The 16,762-nt window shown below is 49.3% G+C and overlaps 1 long non-coding RNA gene across 1 annotated transcript; it reads left to right on the top strand.

Moving 5' to 3' along the window:
* Positions 1–262: 262 nt before the first annotated feature.
* LOC102414608 lies at positions 263–15,502 on the top strand. Its single transcript, XR_328230.4, has 3 exons — positions 263–12,876; positions 14,060–14,196; positions 14,666–15,502. It is a non-coding gene; the product is annotated as an uncharacterized LOC102414608 (long non-coding RNA).
* The last annotated feature ends 1,260 nt before the right edge of the window (positions 15,503–16,762 follow it).

Here is a 16,762-nt window from a genome sequence, read left to right as displayed (position 1 = left end):
TAAAGGAGGCTGAGTGCTGAAGAATTGATGCTTTTGAACTGTGGTGCTGGAGAGACTCTTGAGAGTCCCTTGGACTGCAAGAAGATCAAACCAGTCAATCCTAAAGGAAATCAACCCTGAATATTCATTGGAAGGACTGATGCTAAAGCTGAAGCTCTAATGCTTTGTCACCTGATGGAAAGAACCGACTCATTGGAAAAGACTCTGATTCTAGGAAAAATTGAATGTAGGAGGAGAAGGGGGTGACAGAGGATGAGATGGTTGGATGGCATCACTGACTCAATAGACATGAGTTTGAATAAGCTCTGAGATGGTGAAGGACAGGGAAGCCTGTGTTGCAGTCCATGGGTTGGCAAGGAGTCAGACACAACTGAAGTGACTTGGCTTGCACACACGTCTTCACAGCAGAGTGTTTCCTGAAAGTCTCAGTCTATGACAGTGATGCTCCTGGCCAGAACTGCCTGTGGTGCTCATGTCGATCATCCCACCTGCAGCAGCCCCTACAGGCATCTCCCTGACCGGGGTCCAAGGGTGTGGCTGGGTCAGGCGTCGTGGGTCTTATGACTGCAGAATGCACCTCAGCAACACGCGCCAGGAAACTTTGGAAAAAAGAAGATTTATGACTCAGCAGTCCTGGAGGATGTGCAGCACACCCTGACCACATACTGAGGTCAAGGTTAAGGGAGGGAAGGAGTGAGGACCGGGGGCTCGGCCTTTATTAGGGTCCCGGGTGGGGTGCTCTGTGTTTTGTACGTTATTTCAATTATTGGCAAATTGAAAGCATAAGGGTAGAAACTGGGGTGCAGGCAGAGAGGAGTGGGTCACTCGGCGGGTCAGTTATCTGGGTCACCCCGGCCCTTCTGAAAGGGGACCTGCCTGGGTGGCCGGCTCCTCACCGAGTTGTGTAGCTATTGTCTTTGAAGAGGGTGCCTCCACAGTCACAAGCTGATGGTCAGGAACGTACTGTCCTGGCGGGGGAGCTGGCCTTGGAGCCTGGACCCTGACCTCATCTGTGCAAACCCTCCACCTGGGCACATGGGCAGAGGGGACGATGCCTCTGGGTGAGTAGCTCTGGTCCCATGGCCAGTCTGGAAGTGAATGGCAGTGTCTCCCCTACGATGAAGGGGGCATCTTCCCCTCTGCCTGGCACAGTGCACCAGGACAAAGGGAATGATTGGCCTGCTCCACGAGCAGCTCCTTCTGAAGCTGCCAGCCTTGAAGGGAAAGGAGAGGGCGGGGGCCGCTGGGACCGTCTGCTTCTCGTTAGGCAGTGCAGAGAGTGAGGCATGGGTGGAGTTCATTATCGCCAGTATATGGTTTATCCTAAGGATGAATAAATACACTTCCTTGACCTACCTCAATGGAAAGGAATGATGCCTCAGGACACTTATCAATTAAAAAAAATCTGATTTTAACTTTTGGGGAACAGTTTTAGATTTATTCCTTTGCATACCATTTCTAATGATGTTTTTTGACTTCTAAGAAGACATTTTTGATTGACCGTAAAGAATAAAACAGTCTTTGTGGTGTCCAAACCATGTTCCACAAATTCAGCCTGGAAGCATCTGTAAAAAGGAAACAAACCAACCAAAAGATGCCACACAGACTTTCAGAGACTAGAATGTAACCTTAAAGAAAATGTTGACTGCAAAGCAGGCATTCCATTGAGTTTTGACGTAGTTTGGATGGTGTATTTCCTGTGAAACTGACTTAGCTGTGAAGGCCCACCTGCCTTTTCTCCACATCACTCCCTTCCTTCTGCATCCACAGACCCTGCCATTGTTTGGGGTGGCATTTTCCAGGTAAAAACATTGACACTGCTTGTTGGGGGGGATGATCCCGTGATATGAGCAGTCAGAAGTAAGTGGGAGACTGCTGGAAGCTACTGGGACATTTCATTTTCTTATTTTTGCTTATGTCATTTTTTCCTTGATACTGTTTTCCAGATTGAAATGTGAATTTGGTTGGCTTTGGGACCAAAGTGGTCGTCTTGGGACCATGAAGTAAAGACTGAGGATCATAGACCTTTTCTCCTGCCAGCCTTCCCACCCCTCACAATTGACCAAAGGTGTCCATTCTACTTCCAAAACCAGGCAGAGAGGAACTGGGAAACCTGACTGCCATTGGCAGGGTCTGCTGCTTCCCAGTAGATTCTGCTGTGTTTGAATGGTGTTGCTGAGCACTGATGTGTCCTAGCCTGCCCTTGCTACAGCCTGTCTTTTAAATAATTTATCTGAAAATGTCATCATTTCATCTGTATCCTGGGATGATATTTTTGCTGGGTGTACCATCTAGGTTTGCAGTTATTTTCTTTCAGTCCTTTAAAAACATGCTTCCATTGTCATTGGCTCTCACTGGTCCTGTAAGAAGTCAGCTATCAGTCTATTTATTACTCCTTTAAAGGAATTTGCCTTTTGGTTCAGGTTGTTTGGGACTCTTTGTGCTTCCTGGACCTGCATGTCTCTTTTTTTCAGTAGGTTAGGAATGTTTTCAGCTATTATTTCTCCCACTGGGTTTTCTTTTCCTTTATCTTTCTCTTCTCCCTCTGGGACCCTTATATGGCAATGTTTGTAAGCCTGATGTTGTCTCTTAAACTATCTTCTTTTTTTTTTTTTTTTTTGCTGGTTCTGATGGGAGTGATTTCTACCAGACTGTCTTCCAGATCCCCAGTCTATTCTTCTGTATCATCTAATTTGCTCCTGGTTTCCTCTAGTATATTTTAAAAATTTTAGTTATTGTATTCTTCAGCTCTGATTCAGTTCTTTTTAATATTTTATCTCTTTGTTGAAGTTCTCAATGTGTTCCTCCATTCTTCTGAGTTCAGTGAGTAATTTTATTGCTGTTACTTTTTAATATTTATTTTTATTTATTTGACTGCACTAGATCTTAATCATAGCTTGTGGGATTTAGTTACCTGACCAGGGACTGAAACCTGGCCCCCCACATTGGGAGCGTGGAGTCCCAGCCTCTCAACCACCAGGGAAGTCCCTACTCTTGACCCTTTACCTGGAAGATTGCTTATCTCTGTTTTGTTTAGTTCTTTTCCTGAAGTTTTGTCTTGTTCTTTTGTTTGGGACATATTCCCTTGTCTCCTCATTGTGCCTAACTGTCCAAAACATATGGACATTGGTGTTTTGCAAAAGCTCCTTGTGATTTTAATGAATACTGAGATTGAGATTTTCCCAGCATAAAATATGATAAAGGTAGTACTAAAAGGGAAAACAACAGCCTAATCTCACACATGGATATAGCTGCAAAAATAAAATATTAATATATAAAAGTCAACCATCATAAAAATTTCACTAAATAGACTTTATTGCAGTAACACATGAATGAGTCCCCCACAGAAAAGTTATGAGCATAATTTATTACTTTGCATTTCCTATGGAGAAAACCCATAAGAATCTTTCAATACATGTTGAAAATTTAACAACCAAATAAAAACTTTTTAATACGAATGGAAAGAAATTACTGAGATGTAATAAAATCTGTTTCGTAGATATTATACTTCCTACCAATACCTGGTTTCTGTCTGCTTCCAGCCATCCTGGTCAGGTGCCTTGAAGCTCTGTGGGTGGAGTCGTGGTGCGGGTGGGGAGGTGAGAAGCCTATGTGTTCTTCCTTACTCAGTGATCCAGGAAGCTTTGTGTTGTGGTGGCAGAGTCATGGGATTGAGACATGATTTTCCATGGGGAACAGCATGCCTGGGGTTTATCCAGACCCAGTATGTGAATCCACTGAGATTTTGGAGTTGTTTGTTACCACAGAGAAGATAACCTCTTTTGACCAGAGGTTTTGGGAAAAGTTTGCCTGCAAAGGGCCCAAATAGTAAATATTTCAGATATTACAGGACATGTGTGGTCTCTGTCACAACTACTCAACACATCCGTTGTAGCAAAGAGCCACCATAGATAATATGTAGTTGAGGGAGCATGCCCTGTTCCAGTAAAACTTAATTTATGAAAGAAGGCAGCGGTTGAAACATAAAACATACAGCCTTTCTTTCTGGGTCTGACTTTACTCACAGAAGACCCTCCTGGTCCATCCGTGTTGCTGCAAATGGCAAAGTTTCTCTCTTCTCTGTGGCTGAGTAGTAGTCCAGTGCCTGTGTGTGTTTGTATTCACACACCCAGTTATTGGTTGATGGACACTGAGGTTATTGCCATGTATTGGCTATTGTCAATACTGCTGCTGTGAACGTTGGAGTGCAGGCACCTTTTCTGGTTAGTGTTTTCATTTTCTTTGAATACAAACCCAGGAGTGGAATTGTAGGGTCATATGCTAGTTCTGTTTTTAATGTTTTGAGGAACCTCCATACCGTTTTCCACAGTGGCTGCATCAATTTATATTCCCACCACCGCCGTATCAGGGTTCCCTTTTCGCCACACCCTCGCCAGCGTTTATTACTGTCTCTTTGGTGGTAGTCTCCTGACAGGTATGAGGTGATATCTCATTGTGGTTTTGATTTTCATTTCACAAGCCTGTTGACCATTTTTTGTATGTCTTCTTTGGGGAAATGTCTATTCTTCTGCTCATTTGAAAATTGAATTGTTTGCTCTTTTCATCGACTCAATGGACAAAAGTTTGAGCAAACTCTGGGAGCTGGTAAAGGACAGGGAAGCTGGCATGCTGCAGTCCATGGAGTTACAAAGAGTCAGATACGGCTGAGTGACTGAACAACAATATGAAAATATATATGGATATATAGAGATCCATATGTACATGCATATATATTTGGCCACACCTCGTGGCCTGTGGGATCTTGGTTCCCTAACCCGGGTTGAGCCCGGCCTGCAGCATTGAAGGCTCTGAATCCTGGCCACTAGGCCGCCAGGGAGCTCCCTGTTTGTTCGCTTTCCAGTTGTTTGAGTTTTTTAATATTTTTTTTTATATTAACCCCTTATCATATATATGATGTGCAGACATTTTCTCTTATTCCATAGGTTGCCTTCTCTTTTTGTTGATGGCTTTCTTTGCTGTGCAGAAGCTTTTTAGTTTGACCCCACGTGATCATTCTTGCATGTTTTAGGTGAGCACAGGGCTCTCGCAGTCAGTTGGTTAGCAGGGGAGCTGGGCAGTTGGGCGTGCAGACTGCCCTCTGCACGCCTCCCATTAGGCGGGGGCACAGCGCATGAACGTAGGAGCTTCGACGTCATGAGCAACAGGAACAAAATAAGGAAGCTTGTTCTTCTGGCTCCGCTGCAGCTGCTGGAGGAGGGCAGGCAGGGAGGCTCCGGCTGACGCCTGCCTGCTGACCTCAAGGGCCAGACTGCTGCTGGCTTTGCCTAACCATGATGGTCAATGAACCTGCCTCCTATAGAGTCTGCAGGAGCTCTCCTGAGAAGCGTGCCGAATACATACCCAGATGATTTTGTGAAAAAACTAATTAGGTTGTTTGGTACAAAAGCTGCACATGTTGAGAGTTTGTGAAGCTTCTGAGGTCCCAGAGAATCAGGCTTCCTGGTGTCATTATCAAACACCATCAGTTTTCATTTTTACCTGAGGAGCAGTGGTACTGAATTAAAATCCATCAATCACCTCAACTCATTGGGATGTGCAGAGCTTGGACTGTGGGCTCCACACCAGGCTTAGAACCTGGACGACAGGAGCTATGTATGACACAGTCCTGACCTCTGAGGAGTTGAGAGCCCATGCTTTAAGGAAGAAGTCCAAGTTTCTTAACTTATGTGGGCTTTCACGTCCTGGCCCCGCCTCCTTCTGCCCTCTCTTCTCTGGGGCAGATTTTTACTTTTTCAACAAATAAAACGTGGGGCGGTCTGAATCTCCTTGTGTCCACGGAATTGGGCCCACCATGTCCTTATGCTGTCTGGGGGTCTTGGGGACGTCACCGTGCTCCTGGAGAGCTGGTGGCAAGTTCCTTATGGCTGGCAAGACCTCCAGGGTCGTCCCGGTTTTCTTGTCATCTTCACCTCTCAACTGAGAAAGCAGGAGGGGAGGAGGGGGTGGAGGCTTCAATATTTGAAAGCACCAAACCCAACAGAATTTATGTGGACACTGTAATTATTACTAGGCTGAATTAATGAACTCTGTCCTCTCCTTTTTTGGCTGGAAGAACATAAAAATCCCAATGAAAGGAAACAGATGTCTTTGCTCTGAGCATTTCCAAAGGAAACAGCAGTTAAAAACTGAGACACCACAGAAAGCCCTGCTGAATAACGGAGATGCTCCAGTAGTGTTTCTGCTCCCCAGCTGCGTGTGAGCGGAGTGGGTGCCTCTGGCCAGCACAGCCCCCACATCAGAGGAACCATACCAACAGCGTCTTGGAAACGTTTGGGGAAAAGCTTGAGTCGTGCTTCTTGCTGCACTCCGTTTTCCTTTCAACCAAAAGCGGAGTCAAAGAAGTCGGTCCCCAGGAGAACTCGTGGGCTGGTAATGAAGCGTGATTTATGAGCCAGGAGGAGCAAAGACCGCCCGCGGGGAGGGTGATCCTCTGTGCTCAGTCTCTAGGCCCCGGGGTAGCCGGCCAGCGCTCGGGGTCACCCCTCAGTGGACGAGACCCCACATCCCCAGCGGGAAGGGCCTTCGCCCAGGGTCACTGCTGTTAGGGAATTCGAGGCCAGCCCTCCTTCTGGACTCTGTGTCCAGGGTGTGACCCTGGCTGGTGGCTTGGGTGCACTGGGGAAGCCCCCCTTTCTCCATGCAGGCTGGAAGGACAAATTTCTTTTCTCTCCAAGCAGGGAGGTCAGTGCCCACTGTTCCTCTTAGAGTCTGCTTTCCTGCAAAACATCAGAGTGCAGAGTTCTGTCCAGGTTTTCAAAGAGGCCCAGGACTCATCTTGTGTCTCTCCATCTTTGCCTTGTTCATCCTCCCTTCTCTTCCTTTCCTTCTACCAGTGCTGTTCAGAGACTGAGACTCAAGGGAAACAAGAGGGAAGCTTGGCACACCCCACTACAGTGGTGGGGACCCCAGAGGTGGCACTGGTGCTTGCTGTTGGCGGAGTCTAGTGGGGGCACCCAGCCCTGGGTGCCAGGTAGCCCGCATGGTGGGCCAGGTGGGAGAGCACTGGTTTGCTTGGCTCTCTGGCAGCCCCTTTGGGACCAGGAGGCTCAACTTCGCTGGGCCCCTCTGCTGGCCCCAGCCCCGGCTGTGTTCCACGGGCCGAAGAGAGGGAAAGGCCCTGTGGCTCTCGACATCAGAACATTTGCTTTAATAGATGCCTTCATCCCTCGAGGCCACTGGACCCTGCAGGGCTTGAATGAATCACCGGCTAAAATGGATAGGGCATCAAGTGTCCAGAGGAGATGAGGGCTGGGCTTCAGGTCAGCTCGACCATTCTTACTCTCCTGTTGGATCTTGTTTGTTGGATGTTCTCAGGCAACTTTCGAAGGATGTAGGTGGGTGTGCCCTGATTTTGATTTGTGGTTTAGCTGTCTACTTCTAAATTAAAATGCCCAGCAAACAAAAGGCCTGGCTCTTGGGTCCAGGAAGTGAATTGTAGAAGCTTGGGGAAGGGTGATGGGAGCAAGTGGGCACAGGCTGAGACGGGCTGAGATGGGCTGGGACGGGCTGCAAGCTGGTTGAGGATGAAGTTAATCCTCAGTCCTGGAGGGTCGTGCCTGCCGGGAATCTGAGCTGCCACTGCGTTAATAGAAGGGCAGTGTTGAAGACACGAGGGCTCATCCCACTCAGGCTTTGCTGGACCATTGAGCAGTGCGACTGGTCCTGCAAGGGGCACCTCTCTCCACATCAGGGTCACATCGGATGGGGAGCTTTGCCAAGACGAGAGCTGGGGCCTTGTGGGCCCGCACCCATGCTGTATGAGAAATGGGGGAGGGGACACACACCTGGCTAAGAGAGCTGATGAGCCCCTGGACGGTGTACGTGCTGTTCCCATGAGGCTGGGCCAGGACACGCTGTGGGGGAGTGGGGCTCAGCATGAAGGGACCCTCCAGTCGAGCCCCTGGGGGGCGAGGACCCCCTGATGGGGAGATTGCGTACCTACCTGTGGTGCGAGGGTCACAAAAAAGGTTGAAATAAGTGACTTTAAAGTCTTCTCCAGCTGGGAGATTTTTATGATTTTCAAATGGACAAATCTGTATTCTTTATGAGTTTGAGTGAAATTTGGTAAGTGTGTCAGGAGGAGTCAAGCTCCTGGGTGACCCGTAAGAGCCACTGGGAACAACTGGAGCGGGACTTGGCTCCATCTGTGCCCAGAGCCCACACCCTGTATGACCCTGGATTCTCCCTGTGGTTTGACGCCCTGGAGGCGTGCCTGCCTTGGTGACCCTGTCCACGCCCCTGTCCATGTCAAGCATGTCCCTGGGAGTGGATGGTTAATTGTCCATGACTTTTGCTGATCATCAAGAAGTTGGTAGGGACCACAGAACACAGGATTCGTTTCCCTCCTCTGACACTGCTGTGCAAACCCATGCGTGTTCTGGGAGAGGCTGAGCCAGCCCTCTGTCTGGGCCGACAGCGAGGAGACAGGTCCAGGCCGCCTCCAAGGAACCTAACACACGGGAGCAAAGTGACAGCCCAGTCATTCCAAGTTTCTGATCTGGGGCCAGAAAGCAGGCTATTCAAACCCTGAAGGCAAGTCCTCCTGCTTTTGTTTCTTCAAGAGAAACAGAGGGTAGGTGCCAGTCACCCTGGTGGGGCCCAGGGCAACTGGTTAGAAATGTCTCTGAAGGCTGTGTGTTAAGGCCATGTTTCTGAAGGCCCCCAGAGAAGAAGGGGTGACCGGGAAACTACAGATCACACCCCCACCCCGCATTCCTCCACCTGCTTAAAACAGGTCTCCGGGCCGCTTGGAGGGAAAGAGTATCAGCTACCCAGGGGCCTCCTCACACCAACCCGCCGCTGCTCCGAGGATCATGGCGCCCACACTCCCAAGGCTGGATGTCAGCTGCCTCACTGGGTCCCACTGGGCTCTCGGTGGGCACTGGGATGCCCAAAGGACGCTGTTCTGGTCTGAGGGTGAGGACGACATATGAGCCTGCTTGGTACTTGCCTTTCTTATCATTCACCATCCCCTTGGGGTGGGCAGGACCTTCTAGAAAGGCTCTGAGACTCTGGCTGGTGTGGATAAGCTGCCAACAAAGGGACAACAGGTGTCTGAAGACCCTCAGCGGGGGTCACTCTCCAGGCTGACGTTTGAGACCAGGGTTCCCAGCTGGGTCACAGTCCCGGGGCATGGCTGGCCAGTGAGGGAGACACAGACGTGAAAACAGGGGCATGACTCAAGTGAGCTGAGGGCAGTGTGTGTGCTGTGTGTGCATGAATGTGCACATGTGTGTGGTGGGACGGACAAGGAGGGGCTGAGGGAGAAATAATTGATGAACTTGGGGAGAAGTTGAGCTGGACTTATTCTGACCGCGCGTAGCCCTAGAGCGGTCATGTTATAAATCATTTTCTTATGAGGAATTCACTTCCTGAGCTTTGCACAACTTCCCAAGCCTGGCCTGTGCATGAGAACAGAACCTAGAAATCCAAGAAAATGATGGTTTGTGCAAATGTGGTTGGAGACCACAGCGGGTGATCCTGCCAGCTTGGGGGAGTGGGGGATGGATGGGCTTTGGCTCTTGCTCCCAGAGCCTCCAAGGCAGAACTTCCAAGAGCACTGGTGACCACAGGGCCTTGAACACTGGACTGAAAAGGGAATTAAAAGGAATTGGGGCCTGGGGATGTTCCCTGGGTTGGAGCATCAGTATGGCTGCTGTTCCTCAAAACTGGGGTGTCCAAAGCCCACCTAGTGCTCTCTCTGGTCCCATCTGCAAGCACATCCGTGGTTCTGACACGTGTGGGCACACACTGTGTGTTCGGAAATCGTGACTGATGTAACTCGTGAAAAATGAAATCCTCGAACAAATGAATTGCTCTGGTCCTGAGTCAACAAGAAAGGTTCTTTCTTGAGTGGTGTCTTTTTCCTTCTGCCCCTTAGCTGCTCTATGGCTGCTCTGTGTCATCCAGAGCTTTCTTTGGGGAGGTTCTGTGATGTCTCAGCCCATGGAGGGTGCAGCTCAGAGCCTCCCGCACGTCCTGCCCAGGTTAGAGTAAAGTTGACCTGGGTGGATACCTAATCGACCATCTGTTAAGGTGTAGCAGGCAAATGGAGGGAGAGGCTCTGAAACTCTTCTGAGTGAGGTTCTGAGATGTGTCATTGCATCTAAGGCACTGCAGTGATCACGCTGCGGAGATTAAAATGAGTTTCACCAGCACCATACGAGTGGGTCTGCTAACCCCGAAGGTCTGAGGACCCGGGGTCCCCTCTGCAGCTCAGACCACACTCGCCTGCCTCCTGGGCACTGCTCTCGGATGGCGGGGTGCACCTAGGGTTCTCACCTCCCCGCCACCAGCAGCAGGATGGCAGGTGCAGAGCAGACCCTTCCTGGGCGAATGATGACTGCCCCTCGGGGGGCCGGCAAACCCCTACTGCCCCATGACCCCGTGTGCAGTGCCCTCCCTGAGGTTTCCCTGGGCAGAGGCCGCACAAGGACCATCTCCAGGACTAGGCTGCAGCTTCCAGTGCCTGGCGCTCCATAGTCACCATAGCTCTTCCTCTCAAACTCTGCAGGGAGGCCTTGGTTTCTATGGACAACCCTTTAGAAGTTGTGGCACGTGGGCGCAGTAGTTACGGCTCCCGGGTTCCAGAGCACAGGCTCAGTAGTTGTAGCTTGAGGGCTTAGTTACTCCACAGTATGTGGGATCTTCCTGAACCAGGGATCAAACCTGCATCTCCTGCATTGGCAGGTGGATTCTTAACCACTGAGGCACCAGGGAGGTCCGTGCATAGTATCTTGCACACACTGGACACCAAGTCAAGGAAAGCTGTGCTTCTTCTGCACTAAAAACTGAGGGGCGAGACTGGCTTGTGTATTTCATTTCTGTTCACTTTAGGATTTAAAATTCCTCTTGACAGTGTACAACAAAGACCAGTGGGATAAGCACTTACCTCCCGACTGGGTGTTTAGAAGTCATCAACTGGCTGAGCAGACAGAGCCCACCCTGAGCTCTCACCGTGGTGGTGGTTTAGTCACTAAGTCATGTCCGACTCTTTGAGACACCATGGACTGTAGCCTGCCAGGCTCCTCTGTCCATGGGATTCTTCAGACAAGAATACTGGAGCGGGTTGCCATTTCCTTGATGGATGGATCTTGCCATTTCCAGGATCCAGGGATCTTTCTGACCCAGAAATCGAATCCTGGTTTCCTGCACTGCAAGCAGATTTTTTACCAACTGGAGCTACGAGGGAAGCCCTACTCTCAAGGCAAGCCCTTTCTTTTAAGAGAACAAACAGTGTTCTGGGCTCATGTATTATGGCTGGAAAGAGCCACAATAGGAAACCAAGGAAACAGCAGGCTGGATGGTTCGCATCAAAACCGCTGGGCATTTTGCAAAGCATCTCAATGGAGCTAATTATAACCCCAGAATCATTCTGCCCGTTCCTGGTCTTCAGAAGGCAAAGCAGGCACTGACGTCATGCGCTCCTTTGTTTGTTTAGCTGGTTTCTGAGGCACAGAGGATTTAACCCACCGAATCTGTGAACCACAAACCCAGCCTGTGATGCCTGCTTGCAGTGGGCAGTGCTGGTGCTGCTGGCCAGGTGCTCGGGGCCCATGGAAAGCACATCTGCAGCGCGCCATGCACATCGTTCTCTCTGGGTGTTGGGCTACCTTGGCGCGATGGATTCTAAACTCCATGAGACCAATGCAGTGGGAATTTCCCAGCCTCTAGGACTTGTGTTCCTGGCCTGTTCTCTCTGTGACTTTGAATCCACGTGGTGAAGATGCCAAACCCCGTCCAGAGCTTTATGGCCAGCAAAACACTCTCATACTCGTTGGTCTATTTGTCCTCAGGACAATCTGTGGGGTGGCCAGGACAGTGTGATCAGATGCAGGGTGATTAAGTGTTCTTTGGTAGCAAGCAACACAAACCAGTTTTGGCTAACTTCAGCCAAAAAAAAAGAATTTATTGGGAGGCTATAGAGGGGTTTTATTTATAAACTTTCTTATTCTGCAAATTATTTTGCATCCATTTATAAACATGGGACAATGCAGAAGAAAAAGCAGTCGAGGGAGTTAGAATGAATGGAAAATAGAGGATGGAGTTTGGGCTACTGAAGCCAATAAAGGGTCCACATCTGTCCGCTTGATGGGAGAGTCCAAGGCAGCAGCCCTCCGTGGGCATGGGCAACGGGAGGGTGGGATTGTGTTCTGGGCTCTGTTGGCGAGTCTCTTGTCCAGCTCTCTGTAGTTTTTTCAGAAAAGAGAAATACCCCCGGCTCTATGCTTATTGCCTCGAGCCACCTCCTTTTCTCTGTCTACTCCCTCATCCTGGCTGAGAGCAGCCTTGCCGTGGCTTCAGCACCTTTCCTGAGCTCCAGCCTCCAGTTTCAGACTCCTCGCTGGATGCTCCCACCTCCAGGCCCTGCACACGCTCATCCTTATTACGTCCACAACAGAAAGGATCGTGTTTCTCCATCTGTATTTTTCTAGCTGGCACATGAGCACATGACATTTCCCATCTGGAATGCCTCAGGCCCTTTCTCTTCTGCTTGGGGAATGACTATTGACCTTTTAAGTCCTGTTCAAAGGTCACCATCTCCGAGGCTCCTGCCAAGTCCTCAGGATAGAGTGGTCGCCGCCTCCTTGGTGTCCTGGCATCTGGCCCCTGGTGGTCATTGAGCCCATGGGCTACTGTCACCCTCTGTGTGTCTTGTTCTAGGGCTCGCTTTGACCAACATGTACGCCAGGATCAGTGCAGCTTTGTCTGTGGGAATTCCTCCATAAATGCTCCCTGATGAAGAAGGCTGGGATAGACTCGTTCCTGATTGCCAGGAAGACAGTTGGATCACTGCATGCGAAGATGCGAGCGCTCGGCCCAGCGATGAAGAGAGACCCTGGAACTTCTCACCTGGTAGGTCAGGGCCTCTGCAGGAGAAAGACGCAAAGAACTCCTGCAGAGGTGACAGTAACAAAAGCGTGATACGGTTTTTGGTTTCTGATCTCTGGGAAGAGCTACAGAAAACAGAGATTATGCTATGAAACAGCAGTCAGAAGCATTCGTCTGGCTGTGAAGTCAGAAGCTTTTGCCTGGCTGTGATAAAAAGTTTGCCTGCTGCTGATTTAATGCAAGACTGTCTTCACCTCTAAAACATCCCAGAAATACTTGAAAGTGGCTGTGTTCTGGGAGATTCCTCCAGGCAAGATCTCCTTGAGCCTGGGAGACACTAGGGCTTAGTTAAGTCTGGCATCGATAGATAAGTCTGTCAAGGAAAAACTGAGAACTTGATGTGAATGATTAGATGTTTCTTTGAAGCTTGCCCCTCTTATGATAATGAGCTATAGTTAGTTACATGCTTGCATCTCAAGAGGATGTGACCAACAATGAAAAAAGTCCCTGAAATAAAAGTATCTAAAGGCCGAGTCATCTTGAAAATATCAACTATGACTTAAAATATTTAAGATGTCTCACAGTGTTTATGATGTATTTTAGACTTGTGGATGGGCAAAGGGCCCAAGATGAGCAAATAAAGCCATTAAGACTTTTGCAGTGTGGAATGAAAAGATGGGAAAGGGTGATATTATACAGTTGATGCAATCATAAGATGCTTCAATCAGCCTAATGCTCAACCTAGAGACCAGAAGGGAAGTTCAGGGCTGATCAGATGTTTCAGTGTACTGAGTGAAGTAACCTTTTGTAGAATATGAATTACTATAAATACACAGAAGACTAACTCAGCCAGGAACTGAGGTGTGGGACGCTGGGGTAGGCAGTCCTGTCCTTCTGCATCACTACTCCTCCTCTGCAGTCAGCAAGTCTTTCCAGTCACTCCTCTGTCACAGAACCTCAATGCAGAGAGGCAGATGGGTTTGCTGACTGGCTTGATTTCCTGTCTCAGATCATGGATCCACAGCACACGCTCCTCTGTTCACTAGTGAGCTCCCTGGTGGGCAGGATTTGCCTTTCTCAGCTCTGAAAGCTCAATCCCAGCACGGTTCCTGGCAGACACAGAGCTCAATAGACATTTTCCGGACTGGATATACATTTATTCAAGCATGACTCAATTTTCACCTTCTCTCCTCATTTATTCTTTCAGAGACCACACCTGCAGGTCTGGTTTGCGGCTAGAATTGGAAAGGATTTGTGTTTCCATGGAATGAAGACATGTCAGAATGAGCAGGCAGGTGGCAGAGAATAAGGGAAAACAGACAAGGACCCAAGAAGCTCTATAAGGTAAACCAGCTGAACGTAACACTCAGAGATGAGAGGTATGGTTAATGCAGAAACTGCTGAGTAGATGTGAGAGTGCAAGCCTGCAAGGAGCTGACATTGGCACTTGGACTGTGTCTGTGTTCGTCCACGGGGACTGTAAACACACGATCTTATCAAGAATCTTCCATTTATAGCCTATTATTTTCTCCCTTGATTGTCACCTTTTCTCTCTGCCTGGTGTCCCAACTCCTGGGTATCGGAGTCCAGTGCATCTGCAGCTCCTAGCTGGGATGTTTATGGGGTGTCAGATGCCCAGGCACTGAGAGCTCTTCCTGTCTCTGGGGTTAGATACTCAAAGACAGAAAGCAGAGCACAAGACCTGTGCGCGTGACTGAGTTAGAGCATTCAAGAGCCATGTGCCTGGACCTTGTTACTTTAGCTCCCCACAGAAAAGCAGTTGTTGAATTAAGATTTAATGTCACATCTTCAGTTTTCACAGAGGGCAGCTGATGCAGAAATGCACGTTTGAAGAACAAACCGGGGTCTTTCAGAAAAGCAAAGAGAAGGACTTGATCGCATTACCCAAAGTACACGAAGGTTTACTTAAGAACTTGCAGAGCAGAGAAAGCTTTGCTCCCGAGATGAATCTTCTGTTCACCTAACAGTGACAAGTAGATCCTGCATTGTCACAGGGCACTCGGGACTGGGTCCCCAGCGGCTGCCTCCCCACGCCCCAGTGCCTGGTGCTGTATGTCTGTCTGCTCTTCAATCAGACTTTGACTCTAATTTTACTATTTGTTTTTCTGTTGTATATTGTGTATACATCCAAGAAGATCCCCTGGAGAAGGAAATGGCAACCCTCTCCAGTATTCTTGCCTGGAGAATTCCATGGACAGAGGAGCCTGGTGGGCTATAGTCCACGGGGTCGCAAAGAGTCAGACATGACTCAACAACATGTCTTAATGACTAAATGACAAAAAACATATTGTGGTTAATTTTCTAAGTTGTCTCAAATGTTCATGGCTATGTGTGCATGTGTTCTTTTTCCTACTTACCTACCCACCTGCCTACCTGCTTACCTTCTTAATTACCTACCCACCTGCCTTCCTACTTAACTACCTGCCAACCTACTTACTTACCTATCTACCTTCTTATTCACCTACTCACTGTCTTCCTAACCATGTATATGGTACCCCAGAGGTGCTTAGTTGAATTAAAGGAAGAACATGATGAGATTGCTGTGCGGTGCTGTGCTCACTTGTTTCAGTCGTGTCTGACTCTTTGCGACCCTACGGACTGTAGCCCACCAGGCTCTGTCCATGGGATTCTCCAGGCAAGAATACTGGAGTGGGTTGCCATGCCCTCCTCCAGGGGATCCTCCCAATCCAGGAATCAAACCTACGTCTCTTACGTCTCCTGCATTGGCAGCCAGGTTCTTTACTACCAGCACCACCTGGGAAGCCCTATCCACCCCGGCACCTCCAGGTAATTCCAACAGGTCTCCGTGGGGCGTGGGGGCTGCTGCTCTGTTTGTCTTCCAGTGCAGAAAGATAACATGACGGGATGCATGGCAGAGGCCTTTGGAAACAAATGTGGGTGTTCTCGCTCTTATCTAGAGGGAAATGCCAGCTCCACAGTGTAATCAGCTTAGAATACAAATCAGATAGTCACAGGCATGCCTGAGCCCTTATACGAGATTGAGACAAATCAAGGTCAAAGAGAATGAGTAACAGACATTAGGGAGATGCTGGGGCCTTAAAAGTGCTTTTCATCTCTGACTTTGAAAAAATTATCAGCTGGGATGAGAGAAGTGGCCACTCCCAAGGCAGCTAGAGCCCTTGTCCTAAGGTGACCGCTTGAGCAGAAGGAGCCCCGGGAGCGGCCACCTCTAGCCGGAGGTTCTGAACTTGCTTGGCTTCCCTTGTCAGGACAGGCCTGTCACGTGTCACTACATGATCGTGCTGCTGGGGGACAGACTCAGGGGCGGGCATTTCAGGGCGTGAGTCCTGTTAAGGTGGGGATGCTGATGTGGGAAGAGGGCTACCGGATTTAGAAACAAAGAAACAAACTCCCCAAACCAATAAAGACAAACAAAACTCCCCCAGACCAAATGCCCAGATACATTGATTTCAGATGAATGATGAAAAGTTTTTAGGACAAGTATATCCCATGAAACATATGAGATGTGCTTATACCAAAGCATTGTTGGTTGTGAACCTGAGCTCCACTCCTGTGGGTGTCTGCATCCCATCTGGTGGCCCTGTTTGGTGGGGAGCAGGGCAGACTCCGTCTGTGAAAGAGCCCCACACTGCCAGGCACATCTCTCGCCACACCCTGGCAGGTAGGACCGTGTGCATCTCTGTCTTCCTCACGAAGCTCAGTTCCCGGCAGGGCCTGCCCACCGTGGGAGGGCAGCACCAGTCCCGGCCTCCTGCTCTCCTTCACGGGGGGCTTCCTGGGGAGAAGCAATCAAAGGACCAACCCTTGGCTGCGTGGTGTGCGGTTGTGAGCTTGGCCTGTGGTCTGTCCAGGCATGGCTGACCATCTAAAGGGATGTGGACAGCTCAGGGGCAGGTGGGGGCCTGCA

Source organism: Bubalus bubalis, chromosome 22 (genome assembly GCF_019923935.1).
Source record: "Bubalus bubalis isolate 160015118507 breed Murrah chromosome 22, NDDB_SH_1, whole genome shotgun sequence".
Classification (NCBI taxonomy): Eukaryota; Metazoa; Chordata; class Mammalia; order Artiodactyla; family Bovidae; genus Bubalus; species Bubalus bubalis.
The sequence above is the reverse complement of the archived record's forward strand: the minus strand, read 5'-3'. Positions and strand labels throughout refer to the sequence as shown.